This window comes from Cryptomeria japonica, chromosome 2, assembly GCF_030272615.1.
Source record: "Cryptomeria japonica chromosome 2, Sugi_1.0, whole genome shotgun sequence".
In the NCBI taxonomy this organism is placed as follows: Eukaryota; Viridiplantae; Streptophyta; class Pinopsida; order Cupressales; family Cupressaceae; genus Cryptomeria; species Cryptomeria japonica.
Window position 1 is genome coordinate 71,975,978 of NC_081406.1, and position 21,302 is coordinate 71,997,279.

Consider the following 21,302-nt stretch of genomic DNA (forward strand, 5'->3'; position numbering starts at 1 on the left):
TGCGAAGTGCTCTATCACCTCGTAACCCGCTTCACCGGTTACGGCCACTTTTCAGGGCATTTCAGAGCCTCTAAAGTACCCAAATTTAAGTTTAAACATTTTATTGCACCCCTCCAAGATGAAAACTTTAATATCTTCAAAACTAGCTGTGACCTTGCGACGCAACTTTACCGGAATGCTTATCTAGCCAACCAGAAGCTTCAGGGAGAGTTTCGCACCATTTCGTGCTCAAATGAAAACTTACTATAAATAGTAACCTCACATAAATGCAAGGTTGAGATACCATTTTTCCCAACATAAGATATCAGAAAAAGCTAATATGTAGCTCTAACTGAGCACTCTTTATTATTGCACTAGTGAAGTTGTGGGTGCCATCCCCACCGCAGTTTTTCTCTCTAACCAAGAGTTTCTGCATAACCAAAATATATGTGTTATGGAGTGAATCATGTATGATTGTTATCTATTTGTTTTAACTTTATTTTATGCTACTGTACTATTTAGTTTATGCATAACAGTAAATTTATTATTCAAGAAAAGTTTTAGAGTACTGATTCACCCCTCCCCTCTCAGTACATTAGCTTTCCATATTGGGCCTAACATTGGATGCACTACAAGTAACTTTTCAATTTCAATTTTCTTATCGAGCTCAACAATGGCTAACCTTCTAGCTTCTAGTCTCCTATACAAATCATTTAGTATCTCATCAACAATTTCCATCAAAAATTTCTTATATATATCCAAGTATAAGAATAGATTGTTCTCTATGCTTTCCTTGTCATCAGCAGATAATGTGTTATATATTTTGCTGTTGTTTTTCAACTTACCATCCTCTATTATTTCACTTAAGAGTTTATCCAGTGGAGCAATATCTTTTTTTACTTTCCTTTTCTTCTTAAGAGTCAACTTCTTTTTCACTAGAGGCCTCACTGCTTGTTGCTTTTGCCTTCTTTTCCTAGGTGTAGGTGAGGGTACTGGTGAGGGTTTTCTTTTCCTTTCTACCCTTTTAAATACCGCTGGCATATCACTCTTAGAGGAGGTTCCAACTAGTGAAAGATGAGCTTCCAGTTGAAGTCCTTCCAACTCACTTTCCTTTATACCAGTTTGTTTCAAAACATCTTTCTTAATTGCTTTTGTCTGTCGGGTTCCTTTCCTTACCATTTCTTCAACCTTCTTAACCCTTTTCCTAGACTAAATTCCACTTTCTATTGTTTCAGCATTCCAAAGACTTTCTCAGTGGGTTCCTTTGGTGCTTCAAGGAGGGCTTTTGCATAAGTTTCAATAATGTTGTCATCTGTCTCAGAGCCCATTTTAGTTACCCAGATAGTTCTAGGGACAACTGCCTCCATCTAGATTTCATCTTTCTTAATTACAAAACAAATTTCTTTCAGATATTTGTCCATAATAGCCCGTGGCAGTCTTATTCTAGTTTTCATTCGAGCTTTCAATTCTTGAAAATGTTCATTTAAGTTTTTCTTCCTATTTTCTCCCATGTTGTTCAATAGATCCAATAGTTGCTTTCCTACTGGTATGTCAAAACCAAGATCTCTTCAACCAATACTGGGTACTTGTTTAGTAATGTACAACATTAGACAAACAAGCAAATTTCCAAATCTAAAGGTTTCTTTCTTATCTCCTTTAATCTTCTTTAGATTGTCTATCAATTCATCTTTGAGACATTCACACACATCTATTCTAGCATTTTCATTAACCATGTCATATGCACTTTTGTTACATAGGCTAGAAACTAAGTTCAACCCATTTGCATGTGTAGCCTTGTAGCCTAAAATCATACTAACAAATATGACACTGATGTCCTTTACATCATTTACCCTTAGAGACCTTTTGTCAAAAGTTACACTGGTTAAATCCATCACTGTGTCATTTGAGACTCTTTTGGTTCTGTCAGGTCTGCTACCGGTGGAAGGTAACCCTGTTATTGCCTTAACAACTTCCTTGGTAATTTTATGGATTGATTCCAACCAGAAGAATTCACCATGAACTCTTCTTAGCACAATTCTTATAATATCCTCAAGAAAATCAGGAATGCTAAGAATATCCACAAAGCCTAGGGTTTCTACTATCTTGTGTTCTAGCTTGACATTTCTAGATTCATCACAAATCATAGTATACATGTTTTTGATCTCATCAACACCTAATTCCTCTATATGATAATGTATGTATATCCTAGGCTCTTCAGCATATACTACTCCCTTAATAATTTGAGAGAATGCACCTATGCTATCATCTTTCTTCGCTATTCCGAGAACCAGTTTGAAAATGGGTCTAGGCCGCTTAACAACCTCAATCACAGTAGGGTTTGCAATAAATTTAGGAGTGGATGAAGAAGCCATAGTTATAAATACCTCAATCTACCTTAAGGATGAATGCTTGGATGAATTGCTTCACTTCTTTGCTAAGGATGCCTTCGGTTAGTAATTTTTGTGCTCTCAAAGATTTGAATGCTCGGTGAATGAAAAAGGAGCCAAAACACTTGATTTATAATGTTATTTTCTCCAACTACCACATTTAATGGTTGTCAATTAAGTCACCACTTAGCTTATCTACCAGTATACAAGTAATTCAACTTCTCACCATCAACCGAGGGAATAATAGCATGTTTTTCATTTTGTTGCTAAACCCCCAAAGGATTTTTGTTCAGTTAGATGAAGAGTCTCCTGCCAATGGAGTGATACTCTGTTCTATCAGTGGAGGGGTATTTCCATCAACATTTTGATCTAACTTTTTGATCCATTATTTTGAGAATTCTTTCTTTACCTCTTCAACCTTTTTTACCTTTCAAACTAGGACCTTTGTTATTTGCCGGTGGGGACTTGCTTCTACAAAATTTTACAATATGTCCAATTTTGTTACAAGCATAACAAGTCACATTGTTTTTCTGAATAGCTTTCCCATATCCTATGCCGGTATGTGTTCTGCATTGATTAGATAGATGTATAAATCTTCTACAAACATAACATCATACATTCATTCTGTAATTTTCTAAGTTATGACCAACTTTGTTGCATTTAGAGCATTGAACGATGGGTGTATTAGTGTTCTGATAATTTATAGATCTACAACAATTTTCTCTATGACCATACTTGTTATAGTTAAAGCATTTCCCATTGAATTTGTATGCATTAGGTTGTCTTACCAGTTTATTATGATCATGATTGTCTGTAGTACCGGAGCTTTCACCAATTTCAAAGCCAAGGCCATTTGTATCACCATTAGGTTTCTGATTCTTCAGCATGTCAACAAGTTCTTCTAAACTTTTCTTGAATTTCTCTTTGTGTTGATTTGTAGTAGTTAGTTCATTCTCCAAGATTCCTTTCTGTCTCATGAGTTCAGTTTTGTCATTTTGTGTGTGCATCAAATTTGTCTTCAACATATCATTTTCATGACTAAGTCTTGTGTTTTCATTTCCAGCATCATTTAGTCTTCTAGTCAAGTCATCTTCATTCTTCTTTCTGTCTTCAATTTCTTTACAAAATCTCATAGTCATATCTTGCATCTCATTCTTCATTGTAGAGTTATTTTGTCTTAGTTGGTTTACTAGATCATTAAGAGTTTCCTTTTCATCTTCCTCTTTCTGCATCTTCTCACAAAGTTCTCTTCTTTTATTCCTTGTTATAGTGTAAGTTTCTTGAAGTGCTTGAATGATATCCTAAGTAGCCTTTAGATCATCCTCAACTTTGATATCCTTTACATTTTTTGCATCATAGTCTAAAAAGAGTTGTTTCCAATTGCTTTCTCAAATTTTCCATCTCTATCGGTGACAAGATCTTCCTCAAGTTGTTAGGCTTCTGAAAATAGAGTACCAAGCTTTGATACCAATTATTAGGATTCCCAAAGATACTCAGAGGGGGAGGTGAATCAGTATCTGACTGGTAATAATATTTTCTTAACTTATAACATGAAAAGCATATTAAAACTGTGTACCAGTAAACCAAAAATAATGCAACAAATAAGAATAATAACCGCAACATGAAAAGCACACCATAACACAATATTTTAACAAGGAAACCCAATGTGGGAAAAACCTCAGTGGGATTTGTGACCCACAATATTCACTTACTGGCCAATAAGAGAATATTATTGCTACAATAGGGGCCTACACATGCAGGAAGGCTAAGTGCCTAGAGCTCACTGCTCAATTACAAAAGAAGTCACACTGACTTACAAAAATGGATTATACAAATCCAATGTCTTGTACTGCTTCAGATTAGCATTTTCTATGCCAGATTTAGTATTGGTTTAAGCTCTGCTACATGCATAAACCCTTAACCACTAATTCGCATATTAGGTCTTCTACCTTCTATTCATATTTCACATCATATCATATCATAAATGATCTACAATGATCTCATACATATATGAGTCATATTACAATCCGCCATGTCAGCTTACAAAAGATTTTACAATTAATTACAAAATACATTAATTCAAAATTGTTGCTGGTTAGGGTGCCGATAATCTTCCTTTTCGGTGTCGGTGTTCTGTATGCCAGTGTAGAGTCTATCGGTGCCCGTGCCAGTGTCTTCCTATCGGTATCACATGATTGTAAGGTTGCCATCAATGACAATACCTTCAATCAACTACAATATCTCATTGGAGTGTGCATTTGCCAATAGAAAGCCTGAGTACATTTTGCTAGAGCCTCTTTAAAAAATTCTTGTCATCCTTTTCTAAGTACTCCTGGTATCCATTTATAGAGAGATGGATGCAACAATCTTCAAACTTCCCTAGAAAATGTTCTTGTCCTAACCATAATTCCCCCCCAAAAAGGTTATATTGTTTACAAATGAATATAAGAGCAAAACCGATTAGTTAACCAGTTGGAGAAAAGCCAATATTCATAGGTCAAGAGCCAAGTGTCTTCAATTCTTCAAAAGTTTGATTACCCAAAAATAAACTTTTACAAGAGCTAACCACTTCCAGTTGCCTGAGGGTTGTCACATGTTGTAGCGTCGGTTGATTCTTTCTGAGCCTCTATTTCTTTCGTCATGTATTTATTTTCCCATTCCTTGAACATATCATCATTAGGCCAGGAGAAGCTAACAATTTTCTTTTTTAGCTTATTTAAACCTTTCCACTTCTCCTTTAACTGTTTGACTTCCTTTTCCAAAAAACCAAAGTGTAATTTTATCTTTTCAATCTCCTTAATGGTTTGAATGAACTAGGAGGTATCATCTGTATTTATGATGCTATTTATTCTTTGTGACAACTTATGGCCTAACTCACCAAGCCATACATCTTTATCTTTCAATTTATCATTATTAACAAAACCTCCAGGGAACAATTCAAACATCTGATCTGCATACTCTTTTCTATATAGGTTTGCCTTTCTTTCTATATTAACTATTTCCTCTGCTAACCTGGACATACCTTTTACCAACTCATGAGTGGCTTTGATAGTGGAATCAACACTTACCTCCTCCTAGGATAAGTATATGAGCTCTAAATCAGCCTCCCTAGCAATCCATTTATCCAAAATTGGCTCCAAAATAGCCTTATCCTCTTTCAAAGAATTCAAAATATTCAAAATTCTTTTCATATAAATATACACAATTGATGCCCCAACTGTATCAACAAACTTCAAAATTGTACCCCTGATCTTTTCCTCATACTTATGTGAAAAAATTGTCTGGGCTTGCTTTAATCTCTCCATCTTATCTTGGATGTTTTCAACTGATTCAAAACTAGGAGTCACAGGAGAAGGAGGGAATTGAATTATTGGGCTGGTAGGAGGGGGTTTGGTAGGAGAAGAGGCAATCATCAAATGTGAAGACTCACCCTTTTGATGTTGTCCTTCTAGCTGATTTTTCAATTCTATAGTGGTTTTGTCCTTACAAGCTATCTCAAGCTTGGCTTTGTTGTAGGCTTTTAGGACTACCTCTAACTTTACCTAGAGATCAACTTTCTCCTTGGCTTCTTTCTCAGCCACTACCATACTAAACTTAGCAGATTCTAGAGTGTTGCTGGTAGCTTGTACCACCCTTGTATCCTTAACTCTTTTAACAATCATACCTCCTGAATAGCCAAATTCTGAGGAGTCTTTCCTCCTTTTTCTTTCTTCCCTCTTCAGTGACCACAGAACAAGGGTTGCATGATCATTACTATAATTTATCCCTTCCAAAGGCTTGGTTTGTTTTCTAGCTATATCAAAAATCAAGGCATCAACTATGTCTCATTCAGGAAGAATCAAAACTCTAGCATTTGCAATCAATTTCCTCCCTTGCTCAGGGGTAATTCCCTCAAATTCTCTTACCATTTCTTTCTTTATTTTTACTTCAACAATAAATGCATCTTTGTGGGGTTGTTCAACTTTCACCTTTTCACACCTTTATTTTAACTACCCAATCTGTTTTCTCTAAACAAACTATAAAAATGCTCATGTTTTAACAAAACTATTATCTGCCAAAAATTCATCACTGGCCTGCTTAATGATAGGGCCCAATTCTCTACTTTGAAATCTCTTCAATGGTCAGGTCTCTTTTGGCACCTGCTGGCTCTTCTGGCATTCCTTCTTGTAGTTCTCCATATGTGCATGCTATCTCTCCAAGGCTTCCTAATTGCAACAATTGGTCAGCTACTACATTCTCATCTCCTATGAGTAATGGAGATTGAGAAGGATAATACAAGGACTCAATTGACTATGTTTCTTTTCCTAACCTTTTCCTTTTTGGGGAAGCTTTTGATTCAGTAGCACCCTCTATTGGCCTTTTTCCTTTTGAGGTGGAGGGCTCATCTTTCTTGGGCATCACTACATTATACCTTGGCCTTTTATACATCACATACTCATCGAGGGGAACCACCTTGGCAAAAATAGGCTTAGCTAAAACAAGTTTATCTTTCTCAGGATCTTCTTTTATTAGAACATCCTTCTTCTCATTTAAGGCCTGCATTGCATCCTCAAAATAGACCACCAAAAACATAATCTTCTCTTCAAAAGGGTAAAAACTAGCCAATGGATCATAGTTCTTGTCAAAATGTTGGACAAAATCAAGGGTCTTCTTGAATACCAACCATTTTTCTATTCTTACTTCTTTATCATCCAAGTTGAATTCATTCCTTATTAGGTCTTCAGGAAAGTCAAATTGATGAACTCTACCTCCACACCTGACTTTCTGTCTGAACATGTCATTAAAGAAGTCCTCTGGATCAGCAAACCTAGCAACTACAGTTGATAACCTGTATGGCTGAAGAAAATTCTCAAAATGTAACCATCCACCCTTGGTGACCACAAACTGATGTGCCACAGTGATTTTTTTGGAAAATTGTCCCCCTTCCTTTGTTTGTTAACTCTTCTTCTTGTAGGCCTCCAATTTGCCTCAAAATCTCAGCAATACCTATCTTCGAAGGGACCTAGTAAGGGAGCAGATATGGGGTTCCCCTAAATCCATATACTCTAAAAATGGTAGAAACAAGGTACAAAATTATATCACCCTAGTTGTGCATAATCTTAATATTCTCAACAAACTCCTTGGGTCTAATGAATTCAAGGAGGGCCTCAAGAATCCTAGGGTTCTCTTGGTATAAAAGGCCTTTGAGCCTAGATGCAAAGCATCTATCAAATTTCAAGTAACTTGCATCCTCTCTATCCCAGGACAAATCTATACTCCATAGCTGAACAGACATATCTTCTCTATCATTTTCCCTTAATAGGTCCATGTCATTTACAAAATATTCAACACCTATAAACAAGAACATGTGCATCAACAGAGAGTACTAGCTGAAAGGTCTATCTACCTTAGCATTATTTATGCCAATTAGGCCTTGATGAATAGCATCTGTGAGGTAGGGTGCAAAATCATAGGTAACTACTAAAGATGGGCTCAAAATTTGTGCCATCATAAGCATATAATGGGTTGGCATGGCACTCTTTGCATCTTCCCCAAGAATTTGACATAAAGACCAGTATATACCCTTAGCCCTTAAAGTAAAGAAACTCAAAGGGAAAGGCTCCATTGTGCGAGGGCCTACCAATGCTAATCCTCCTATCTTTGGAAAGAATTCTTTCAATGGCCCACTCCTAAGGTGATCCCTCTGTGCATCATAGACCTTCTTAAGCATCTCAAAATCAATGGGCTCCAAATAGTTTGAGACCTCACTCAGCCAGAACACTTTTATGAATTCATCATCATTGATTTTAATTAAGGGCCCCACATTTATATTTCTCATAGTCTTAGTGATAGGGTCATAATTTTTGGCAATTTGGGTTAATAGATCAATGCCCATAAATAGTATAGGGACTACAAGTTTTCCAACATCTAACTCCTATATATTGTTTATAGGAGCAGGTGAATTTCACTGACCCAATCCTACTCTGAACAAACCCAAACCTGACATATGTATATGGGCATCTCTCAACCAATAACCCTTATTTTACAAACCATCACCAATGCTCAGGTGGGGAGAGTTGGGCACGAGCTCTTTTATCTTGGCTGCACTATTTGTAGATTGAGCCAGTTGTTCTAAAAAGTCATCACATATAGCTCTTTCTTGATAATCTACTTTTCCCTTGAATTCCCTTCGTGGTGCCATCTTACAACTATCCTTACTTCAATTACTATTCAAATAACCTCTTTTAAATTTCAAGCACCAAATAAAACCACACAAATAGGAATGCCATACAAACAAGACTTGCAAAACATAGTTGCAGAGAAAACTTACTTGCTGCTTGAGAAATCACAAACCGCGCACTTGCTCTCTACAAATCTCCTTGAATTCCCTTTTGCAATTTTAAATTCTAAAACAATGGCTTATGTAGGGAATATAAGGACAACTGAGCATTGATTACTATCAATAAAGCTGCACACTTCTACAATTAATCCTTTTGGAATTTCAAATTTTGGCTCCAATGGACCAAAAAGGCTTCTTCTGAGTAATTCCCTTTTAGTTGCTGATCTGCAAAGATTAAAGTTCAAACAACTTTTAATCATGGTCTAGCGACTACCATTAGATCATGCAAAACTAGCTCGCCCGTTAACCATATTAGCTTTCAAAGTGGGCCTATCTGTTAATCACTCATCTGCTCTTTGTTGTTGATTCGCAAAGGTTAAAGTTTGAGCATTTCCTCATGGCGGTACAGTGATAGCTATTGATCTTCCTCTGACTTGCCAACCTTTTAACACACCTGGGTTGCCCACTTCTAGTTGGGCCCACCATTTAGTCACTAATACGCAATAAATAAAAGTCAAACATCCCTCAACCGCAATTCAGCGACAATCATAGGATCACAATTCAACTACTTGATCTTTAGGGTCCTTTGTTACTTAACTGCCGCCACTTCACTATCTGCACTAACTGTCTTTCTTAACCTCCCACCTTAGCCCACCGCTAGTGGTTTGTCACTGGGTTGCAAAGAATGAACATCATGCAACTTCCCATTGTGGTATAGTGATAGTCATCGATCTAAAGAAACTTATCTGGCCTTTAAGAACCCCGACAAACACAAAGGAAAAGACTTCGGACCTTAGGAAACTATGAAATATTAATTAAAACCCACCCAAGCCTAGACTTAAAATGGCCCCTTTGAACGATGCAGTAACCATTCTGCTTAAGTGAAAAAAGAAACAAGCAGAAATAAAAAGACTTGGAGATGATACAACACAAAGGTTATCCTTTTAATGGTTTTGAAATTGCAAAACCCTAAACCCTTAGGAACCATAAACTCACAGACAGAGGTCAAATTTATAAATTTTGACAAACTTTCAAGGATAAAAGGCAAGACTTCCAACACAATTAATACTAATAACATGTCCATGATAATTTTGAAGTCTTGTGTGTCCACATTCATGGTAAAAAGAACTTCATATTTTGGATTGGTGTCATCTCTTGTTATTTCTCTGCCTTCTCTTCTAGTTGACTATCAGTTTGTACTGGTGCCTCTGTAGTTATTGGTGGGGTGTCCTGTGCTGGTGGAGGAAGGTTATCCTTGACCTTTATATTAGGTACACTATCAATTTTACCTTTACCTTTATCCTTTTGATATACCTTTGTAAAAGACATCCATTTTATGTGTATCATTTTCTTCTTTCTTTTCTCTTTCCACAAAGAATATGTCCCACTTGTCTATTGTTTCATCTACAATTTCCTTAACTCAACCTACCATAAGGCTAACCTGTCAGTGACCACTTACAAAACCTGACTGGTTGGCTTCTACAATCAATTCATCAATCTTCTATTTGGAGTTAATAGGGTGAACTGCCAACAATGCTTCAACTTTTAATTTCTTATCTAATTCCATAATTGACATCCTTTTAGATTCTAACCTCAAATACAAATCATTAGGCAGATCATCCACAACTTTAATGAGAACTTTCTTGTAGATATCTAGATGTAATATAATGCTTTCCTCTATAGTGTTTTTATCTACATCCCTTAATGGATGATAGAGTTTATTTACATTGCTAAGGTTACCTTCTTGTGTAATTTCATTTATCAGTTCCTCAGGTGTAAGAGTGTCCCGTGCCTTAGGTTCTGATTTCTTCTTAGGAGTTACCTTCTTCTTGGGATCACTAGGCTCTCTTACAGCTTGTTGCTTCTTTCTTTGTGTTCTTGACTTCTTTGGAGATGGGGCAGGTGCCAGTGAAGGTTTTCTTTTCTTCCTTTCAACTCTTTTAAATTCAGCTGCTTTATCACTTTCTATCTCAGAAGAAGTAACAATCGGGGAAACATGAGCTACTGGTGTCTGCTCTGACTAACTTTTTACTTCAATAGAAATATCGCCAAGACTCATCAACCCTTCTGTAACTTCTTTTACCATTTTATAAGCATCTTTCATGAATTTGTCTATTTTCTTTCTTTCCTTCATCATGGCTACATCACTTTCAATTGTTTCAGCACTACCAAATATAGTCTCTGATGGTTCCAGTGGAGCATCTAGGATTGTTTTTGCATCTGATTCCAAGATGTGAGAGTCCACCTCATATCCCATTTTAGTAATCCATATCATTCTGGGTCTAACTGCTTCCATCCAGATTTCATCTCTCTTTATTACAAAGCATATTTGTTTATCATATTTGTCTACGATGCTTTGGGAAATCCTTTCTCTTTGTTTCATTCTAGTTTGGAAATTATTGAAGTAATCCTTGACCAACTCATCACTGTTAGCTCCCATACCAATTATTGCTTCCTCTATCTATTTTCCAACAGAAATATCATAGGCAAAATCCTTATAACCTATGTCAGGGATCTCATTAGAAAAGTAAAGCATTAAACATACCAATAGATTTTCAAATTTGAATGTTCCTTTCTTGTCACCTTTTATCTTATCCAATTTTTCTAGCAATTCATCCTTCAACCATTCACAAATATCAATCTTTTCATTATTTACAATCATCTCATATGCACTGTGAATACATGAACTTGACACAAAATTCAATCATGCTAGCAAATTTAACATTTTTAGCCTTTATGTCATTAACCCTAAGTGATCAATTGTCATATGTAGCTCTGGTTAAGCTCATAACTTCCTTGTTAGGGATTCTCTTCTTCTTGTCAGGTCTAGAACTGGTGGAGGGTAAACCACTAACAACTTTGATAGCTTCCTTGGTAATCTTGAAAACCGAGTCCAACCACATAAATTCTCTGTGAACTCTACTAAGGACATAGCGGACGACTTCATCTAAGAATTCTGGCATATGGAGGATGTCTATGAAACCTAGATCCTCAACTACCTTATGTTCTAATTTCACTATCCCATCCTTATCAATAATTTCATTCATGTACATGTTCATCAAATCTTTAGATCCTAAACTTTCTATGTTGCAATGTATGCATGCCCTAGGGTCTTCAGTGAACGTGACTCCCTTTGGGATTTTAGAAAATGCACCAATAGAATCATCTTGTTTTTCTATCTTGGGAATGATCTTGAAAATTGGTCTAGGTCACTTAATTTTTTCCACAATGGTATGGTTTTCTACGAATTCAGGAACAGAAGATGAAGATGTCGTTGCGAAAGATAAATACCTCTTAACTATGAAACCCTTGGATGCCTTGAAAAAAATATTTGTTGCTTCGCCTTTAGAATGTCTTTTCTCAATTTCACTCTCTTCGAATGCTTGGATACTTGGTGAGTTGAAATGAAAGGTTACAATGCTTTTATAACCAAAATTTTGACTTACAACTACAATAAATGCTCACCGATGAAGTGAAAAACTCCACATATATGTCAGTAAAGAAGAAATATAACTTCTTACCATCAACCGAGGGTAAATGCATGGTTTTGAATTTGTTGCCTTACCCCTAAGGATTATTCCTTAGTTTAATGAAGAATCTTCTGCCAATGCAGGATTACCCTGTTCTGTCGGTGTAGTGACAGATTCATCACCTTTCTGATCTCTCTTCCTAATCCATTGTTTTGAAAATTCATACTTTATTTTAGTCACCTTCTCTTTTTCTTTTTTATTAGATCCTGTATTGTTCATCGGTGAATTCTTTCTTCTACAAAATTTTGTAATATGCTCAATTTTGTTACATGCATAACAAGTTACATTGTTTCTCTAAATAGCATTTCCATAACCTTGACCGGTTTGAGTTCTTCATTGATTAGATAAATGTCCAAATCTACCACAAAAATAGCATTTCACATTCATTTAGAAATTGTCTAAGTTATGACCATTTTTATTGCATTTGGAACATTGACTGGTGGGTAAGTTTTTATTCTGATTATTCCTAAATCCACACTAATTTTCTCTATGACCAAATTTGTTGCAGTTAAAACATTTACCATTAAATTTATAAGCATTAGGTTGCCTTATCGATTTGTTGTGATAAAGATTGTTTGCAGTCCCTAAGCTTTCTCCATGTTCAAATCCAAGTCCAATTGTTTCTCCATCAGGTTTCTGACTTTTCAGCATATCATCAAGATTATCTAAACTTTTCTTGAATTTGTCTTTGTATTCATTTGTAGTGACCAACTCACTTTCCAAAGTGCTAAGCTGTCTCAAAAGTTCATCTTTATCATGTTGCATGTGGATCAAACCAGTTTTAAGCATATCATTTTCATAACTAATCCTTTGAGATTGATTTGATCTTTCATTTAGTCTCCTAGCCAAATCTTCCTCATTCCTCTTTCTATCTTCAATATCTATGCATAGTCTCATGGTTAAATCTTGCATCTCATTCTTCATGTTATTGTTCTCGTCTTAATTTGTCTGCAATATCTCTAAGAGTTTCTTTTTCTTCATCATCTTGATTTTTCAATTGCACATGTAATTCTTTTCTCTTGTTCTTTTCTATAACCTAGTTATCTTGAAGTGCTTTAATAAATTCCCAAGCATTTCTGAGTTCATCTTCCAGTTTCATATTCTTCAATTTTTCTACATCAAAATCTTCAAGAGCTCCTTCCAACTGTTGTCTCAATCTTTCTATTGATACTAGTTTCAAAATCTTCCTCAAGTTGTTAGGCTTTTGCAAATAGAGGACTAGGCTCTGATACCAATTGTTAGATACTTGATTAGTCCCAAAGACACTGAGAGAGGGGGGGGGGTGTGAATCAGTGTCTAACAGGTATAAGAAGTATTTAAACTTGTTTGCAACTTTACAACCCAAATTAATGTACTGATAAACAAGCAATAAAACAATAAAGAGAAATATGAGAGACAACATCAATGCACACCATAACACAAGATATTTTGGCGTGGAAACCCGGTAGGGGAAAACCTCGATGGGATTTGTGACCCACAATATTTACTCACTAGCCAATATAAATAAATATTACTGATACAATAGGGGCCTGCACATGCAGGAAGGCCAATAGCCTAGAGTTCACTGCTCAATCACAAAAAGGAGTCACACTGACTACAAAATTGGATGATTAAATCCAATGACAATATACTACTCAAAGTAGCATCTACAATGTTTGATTTAGTACTGGTTTAAGCTCTATCAAATACCTCTTCCATAAACCTTTCTTCACTCTGCTCTGCTCTTATTCACTCATAAAAATTATTACATCAAAATGCATATATAGATATTCGCTCTCATAATCCATTTGCATTAATCACCTATACATATTTTGCATACCTAACACACTTTTTACATACCTATGTCACTTTCTAAATGACCTATAAGATCTCATACATATATGAGTCTTTATAATACATCATGTCGGCTATACAATATAATTACAATACAAAGAAATATAATTTCCATATCGGCTAGGGTGTCAGTAAAAGCTTATGTCGGTGTAGACTGGATGCCGGTGTGAATAATCTTCTTGTTCGTGTCAGTGCTGGTAGATGATGTTTGTTTCTGTTGTATGTTGTGAACCATATTACCAGCTGGTTGCCATCAATGACAACATCAACTATTCTCATCTGAGTATAGAATACCAAGAGGATCAAGTCTTGGGGCTCACAACTATTAATTATCTTGATAAGATGAATCCTAATTACCCAACCCATCTAATTAATTATTAATATTATAACTTGTTACAATAAGGAAAACTTCCAATGTGCCCTGGCGGTCTAGACTCTAAGCATCCTTTCAAGGAACCTCTTAGTAGCCTATCTCTCATGACCCTGATCATCACATGAAAGCCCACTCCTCCTAACTTGTTCCCAAAACAACAATAATAATGAGGCTCAAAATAATATCCAAAAGAATCCATAACAACACATAAGAAGACATAACCATCAATACCAATCAAGAGCCTCAATGAAAAGGAATGAATCAAAGCCATCTCATGGGAAATCAAAATTTGTCATAAACATGAAATATTCCTCAACAACAAGGCTTATCAATTCGCTGGAGCAAAAGAAATAAAATAAACCTCACAACATGACTTATCAACATGTTGGAGAAGTATAAAACCTCAACAACAAGGCATATCAACTTGAACAGAGCATAAAACCATAATAGATAGCCAAATCTGATAATACAGTACTGGAAAACATAAAAAATCCTCAACATAAGCCTTTGGTACAAGAACAGATTCAGAAAATTCATCATTGATAAGCAAAACTGGGAAAAACACCAAAACTACACAAACTAGCGCATATGATATGCAAAGTAGTGCATAAGACTAACTCTGTAGTGCATAAGACTAACTCTGTAGTGCATATGCCATCTCTGACAGCACATTTAAAACATCTTTCAATGCATATATTAACACTTTTAGCACATATAGACTATAGAATAATGCATACAAAAAATAGAGAAGTGCATACAATCAATTAAATAATGCATATGACAAAACAAATAGCACATATGATATATTCTCTAGCGCATTTGAAACATTCAAAAAATTGCACAGAAAAGATAAAAATACGACTTCAAATATTAAATATCAAAAATTAAACTATGTCCAGAAATCAAACTTAAAAGGGATGCCTAGGCATAAGAAAAGAATGAAAAAAAAACAAAAAAAAACATAGATCATAACCAAAGTTATCACCAAATTAACCATTCATGCTCCCAGCACAATCAATCTCAAACAAAGCCATAGACACAGGTTTTAAACTCAGAATTAATGAAACAATTTCCTATAAACTCAGGATATAAAAATCCCTAAATTAAAAATTCATACACAGACTCATCACAAAACACAGAAGGATGGCTTCCAGCAATGTCCAGCAAAGGAAATACACAAAGAAAGAAAGAAACACTCTCGAATTTCATTAACACAAAAGAAGACATCCAGACAAAATCAAACTTAGATTTAAAGGAGAAAACAACAAACAAAGATCCAACAATACCAAATTCAAAGTCATAGTGTCGACCATTCATGACAACTTATAGTCAATAGGAAGAGTTTATTTTTCCCTAAACTATAGTTTAAACCTTATATTATAAATCATATAAAATAAATTAAAACCCAAACTATATAAAATAAATGTATTTCCCAAGCTCCCGAAAACAATATTTCCACATACACGACACAAGCAAGCTTTCTGACAAAATAAATGCATAGGGATAAATCTCCAACCTGGAAAATAGAGTGATGGAATGAAAATCTGATGAAGCACCTGAAGAGGGAAAAATAGATTTGAAAGGTAAACTAATCAAAACATAATGAAATAAACATGCAAAATGCTAAAATATCATAAAAAGATCATTTCACCTTGCTATTTTACCTTCTCCTTCGGATTGAGCTTGATGAAGTGAAGGCGCCCCTTGACAATGCTCCACTTGATGTGCTCCTTTGATTGTTGGATGTGGATGGCTCTCCAATATTGTGCACAAATGATAAGGATGAATGGTAAGGATGAGATCATCAAGTTTCCAAGATGATTTCCTAGGCTCAAAAGGGCAGCATAAGCTTACAGAATTTCAAGATGTTTTGAATGAAGGGATGGAACCCAATTTTATAGGAAGAGGAGAGGAAAACGGATGGCTAGGATGAATTCAAGATGAAGGGCTAAGATTTACTTGTGAGGTCACACAAGGTCCAAGAGAGTGTGTGGAGACCAAGAAATATGCCTTAAAGGCATTTCATATCTCCACACTCTACAAGATGCATTGGAGGAATTAAAAATTCTCCAAAAATGGATATTATGGGGATTAGAAGAATAAAAATGAATTAAAAATTCCTTGGGAGAGGGAAATGCTTAGAGGAATGTGAGATTTCGAAAATCTTACATTCATCTAGAAAAAGAGCATTTAAAGCTAGTGGCTGGATGAAAGGACAAAGAGTTGACTTTGTGGCTAATCATGATGATTAGCCATTAATGACTCATTAGGAGGGGAATTAGAGGAAATGTTAGGTGGGATTTATATTTGTAGGAGAATTTGACTAAAAGAATAATGTTAAGTGAGTTTAGGGAGTTTCTAGAAGAATTTATTAGGTTAATGATGAATTAAGAAGATGATTTGTAAAAATCATGTAGGTTAACTAATTAATTGAAATTAATTAGCTAAGAGGAAGATTTGTGAGGATTTGATTTTTTAGAAGAATAAAGAAAGGGATTGATTTATTAAATAAATCAATCATATGCTATAGTGACAATATTAATTATATTTAATTAATATTGAGAAGAATTTTAATTAACATAATTAATTAATTAATTAATTATGTGTGGAATTAAAAAATAATTAAAATAATTATTTTTAAGTGTCTACATTTTGCCCCTCTTTGAAGCAAGGTGTGATGATGCATTGATTCAAAGAATAATCTTGTTTTGATGTTGATATTGGTTTAATAGGATGTCTCGGCTCTTGATTTATAGATTACGGTATGGTGATGCCCCCTCGGGAGATCAATTGAGGTATTTGATCTTTGGAGTTTTGCAAAATTGATATCCCGATAGATTTGATTTGATTCAATTGATAAGATCTAGATTCAGTCTGGTTTCAAGAAGAATTCATCCTATATAAGACAAAGATGATCAAAGTGTCTGGTTTCAGGAAGGATTCATCTTGTATAAGACATGATTGATCAAAACATCTGGTTTCAGAAAGGATTCATCCTGTATAAGACATGATAAGAGCATCTGGTTTCAGGAAGGATTCATCCTGTATAAGACATGATTGATCACAACATCTAGTTTCAGGAAGGATTCATCCTATATAAGACATGATCGATCACAACGAATGTCTGGTTTCAGGAAGGATTCATCTTGTATAAGACATGATCAGAGCATCTGGTTTCAGGAAGGATTCATCCTGTATAAGACATGATCAACTCATCTAGTTTCAGGAAGGATTCATCCTGTATAAGACATGATCAGATCACAATGTCTAGTTTCAGGAAGGATTCATCCTGTATAAGACATGATCAGATCACAACGTCTGGTTTCAGGAAGGATACATCCTATATAAGACATGATTGATCACAACGTCTGGTTTCAAGAAGGATTCATCCTATATAAGACATGATCAGATCATAATGTCTGGTTTCAGGAAGGATTCATCCTATATAAGACATGATTAGAATCAGAATTGATTATGTGAGGAAAGAAAAAAAAAAAAATAGAGGAAGAAAAATTAGGGTGGAAGGGATAAATGAGGAAGATATATGAAGTAGTCATGAGGTATTTGGAAAGAAGAATAAGAGATGCAAGACCGTAGAGGAAAATGGGGGCAATTGAGAACTCCATGGGATTATTGAGTTTAGGATTTGATGGAATGATGGTGAGATTTTGTGCACAATAAATGTGGAGAGCCAACCTAGTTTGATGTTGCCCTGAGTGACTTGCACCACTGATTATAGAAATCAGGATGCCATGAGAAACCCAGGGCGTGGACTGACTCTATAGACAAACAGGAATTTCTTGCACACAACAATGCAAGTGTTAAGAAACACTAATACAAAGTTGTGGGTTTGTGCAAGGAAACCCTCAAACACACCGATACCTCTTGTATACGAGAAGGTAAGTGTTGATAAACACTAGTACCAGGTCGCCGGTTTATACAAGAAGGATCCAAAACATGCCATACTATGAAATATGCCCCAGTATACACCTATCATAACATACCTGGATATGGAAGAACCTAGGCAATCGTAAATAGTGGCATTTGTAGGGCAAAAGATGCATGCCTATATGAAAAAAATCTAACAAGTCTCTTCCTTGCGACCAAATGATACCTCTTGCTAAGAGTAGAACTAGGATGGACTTGGGATTGTTTCTCAAGACTTCTTGAAGCATATACAGAGGCATGAAAGCTCAGTTTCACTGGGACATTTCTTGTTCATGAGTTAGGCAAAGACTCATCATCATACGCATGTTTTATTGGGAGGCGAAAAAGAAGGAATGTTGTGCATGGGTGGGCTGGATGGCAAATGATTTGTAGTATCGACCTAATAGACAATGGATTTGGTTATTTACCTTGGCACCCGCACAGAGGTTTTCACCAAGATACTTGCCCATAGTGCCATGAATTGTTTTTCTTTCTTTTTTCTTTCTTTTTTCTTCTTTTTTTTTTTAAAATTTTTTTGTATCATAAGGTGCCTGTTTGCCAGGTTTGCACTAGAGTGACAATTTTTTTAGGATCTTTTTTTTTTCATTTTTTTAATTTTTTTTTGACAATTTAAGACTTTCTGAGGACTAAGCATAAAACCTTTTGAGGTGCATGATATTCATCGGATCATCCAAAGGATCGCTTTCAGGAGTAGCCAACTGATAAGCTCTTGATCCATATTTCCCTGTGACTACATATGGTCCAAGCCAGTTAGGCTCGAACTTGCCTTTCTTTTCTCGTTCTTGTAGATTTTTCTGATTCTCCATGAGGACAAGATCACCAACTTGGAATTCTCAGGTTCTGACTTTTTTATGATAACTCATGCGTAGACAGTTTTGATATACCCGGAGATGATTCAAGGCCTTGAGGTGCCTTTCATCTAACAATTCTAGCTCTTGTAAGCAGGCAATTCTATATTCTTCCTCTGGTAGGATGTTTTGCAGCTATACCCTTAGAGAGGGGATCTCGATCTCAAGGGGAAGGATAGCTTCAGAACCAAATACTAGGGAATAAGGAGTGGTGCCTGTGGGGGTGCAGATGGAGGTGTGGTAGGCCTACAATGCAGGATGGATTTGGAGGTGCCAATCACGGCCCGCTTCATTGACTGTCTTTTTGAGGATTTTTATTAGGGTTTTATTAGAAGCCTCAGCTTGGCCATTGCCTTGGGGATAATATGGAGTGGAGAAGTGGTGTTGGATGTTGAATTTTTGGGAAAGTTCTTTGACATCCTGGTTTTTAAATTGTTTACCATTATCTGTGATGATAACTTTTGGGATGCCATATTAGCAGATTAGGTAGTTCAAGATGAATTTGCATATTTGATTGTCGGTGGTGAAAGTAAGAGGGATAGCCTCTACCCACTTGGTGAAGTATTATGTGGCGGTGATAATGAATTTATGTCCATTGGAAGATGAAGGGTGGATTTTCCCAATGAGATCGAGCCCCCACTGCAAGAAGGGCCATGGTGTAATGAATGGCTGCAATTCTTGTGACGGTGCATGAATCTTGTCACCATGTTGCTGGCAAGGGATGCATTTCTTCACATAGTTGTATGCATCTTCTTCCATTTTAGGCCAATAGTATCCTGTTCTCAAAAGTTTTTTAGTCAATGTGAGTCCACTTGAGTGTGCCCCATAGATGCCCTCATGTACTTCGCGTAATGCCCATTCGGCTTCTTGTTTATCTAAACACCTTAGGAGGGAACCATCAAAATGCCTTCTGAACAAGGTGTCTGCAAGGATGGTGTAACGGGCACATTGGCAGATGAAAGTTTGTTGTTGGGTTTTGGTGAGATGTGGGGGAATGGTGTTGTCTTTGAGGAAAGCGAAGGTTTCTTGGTACCAAGGGGACTCTGGACCAATGAGAACACACACCATTTTAGATTCCGGTAGGTTATATGTCGATATAAACAATTGCTTGACCAAGAACTCGCACTTCTGACTATGTGCTGGCATTTGAAGGAGGGAGCCAATGGTGGCCATTGCATCTGCAACCCTATTGTTTGTTCGTGGGATTTGATCAAACTTGATTCCTGTGAAATGTTGCTTAATTTTTTCAGCCATGGTATAGTAGGGAAGGAGTTTATCATCTTTTGTCTGGTATTCATCATTGACTTGTTTTATGACGAGCTGGGAATCGCCATAGACTTGTAATTCCTTTATTTTCCAATGGATAGCCAAGTGTAAACTTGTGATGAGGGCCTTGTATTCTGCTATGTTATTAGTACATGCAAAGGCTATCTTGTATGATTTGGGGATGCCATCTCCTTGAGGTGTGACCAATAATATTCCTGCCCCCGATCCATTTTGAGAGTAGGAGCCATCAAAATACAATTTCCATGTGGAGGATGTGGTAACAGTCATAATGAACTCATCTGGTAATTCTGTGAGAAGAGGATGGTCGCCTGGAAGTGGAGCTTTAGCTAGTTGATCTGCAATGACTTGTCCCTTGATTGCCTTTCTGTCCACATATTCAATGTCAAACTCGCTTAAGAGCATGACCCATTTAGTCGTTCTGCCAATGAGAGCAACTTTTGATAGGAGATATTTAAGTGGATCAATTTTAGCAATTAATTTTGTTTTGTTGTTTAGCATATAGTGTCATAGTTTCTGTGTGCTGAATACTAATGCCAAACATGCTCTTTCAATGGGGGTGTAGTTGAGTTCATATCCTACTAGCGTCCGATTGATGTAGTAAATGGTGTGTTCCTTCCGTTGATCATCTGTTTGCGCCAGTAATGCCCCCAATGCCACTGTAGTAGCACATATGTACAAAATGAGGGATTTTTCCAGGGGTAGGTGGCATCAAAACTAGAGGTGATGCTAGATATTCTTTTAATTTTTCAAAGGCCTTTTGACAGAGGCAATCCCATTTGAATTTTGTGTCTTTACGTA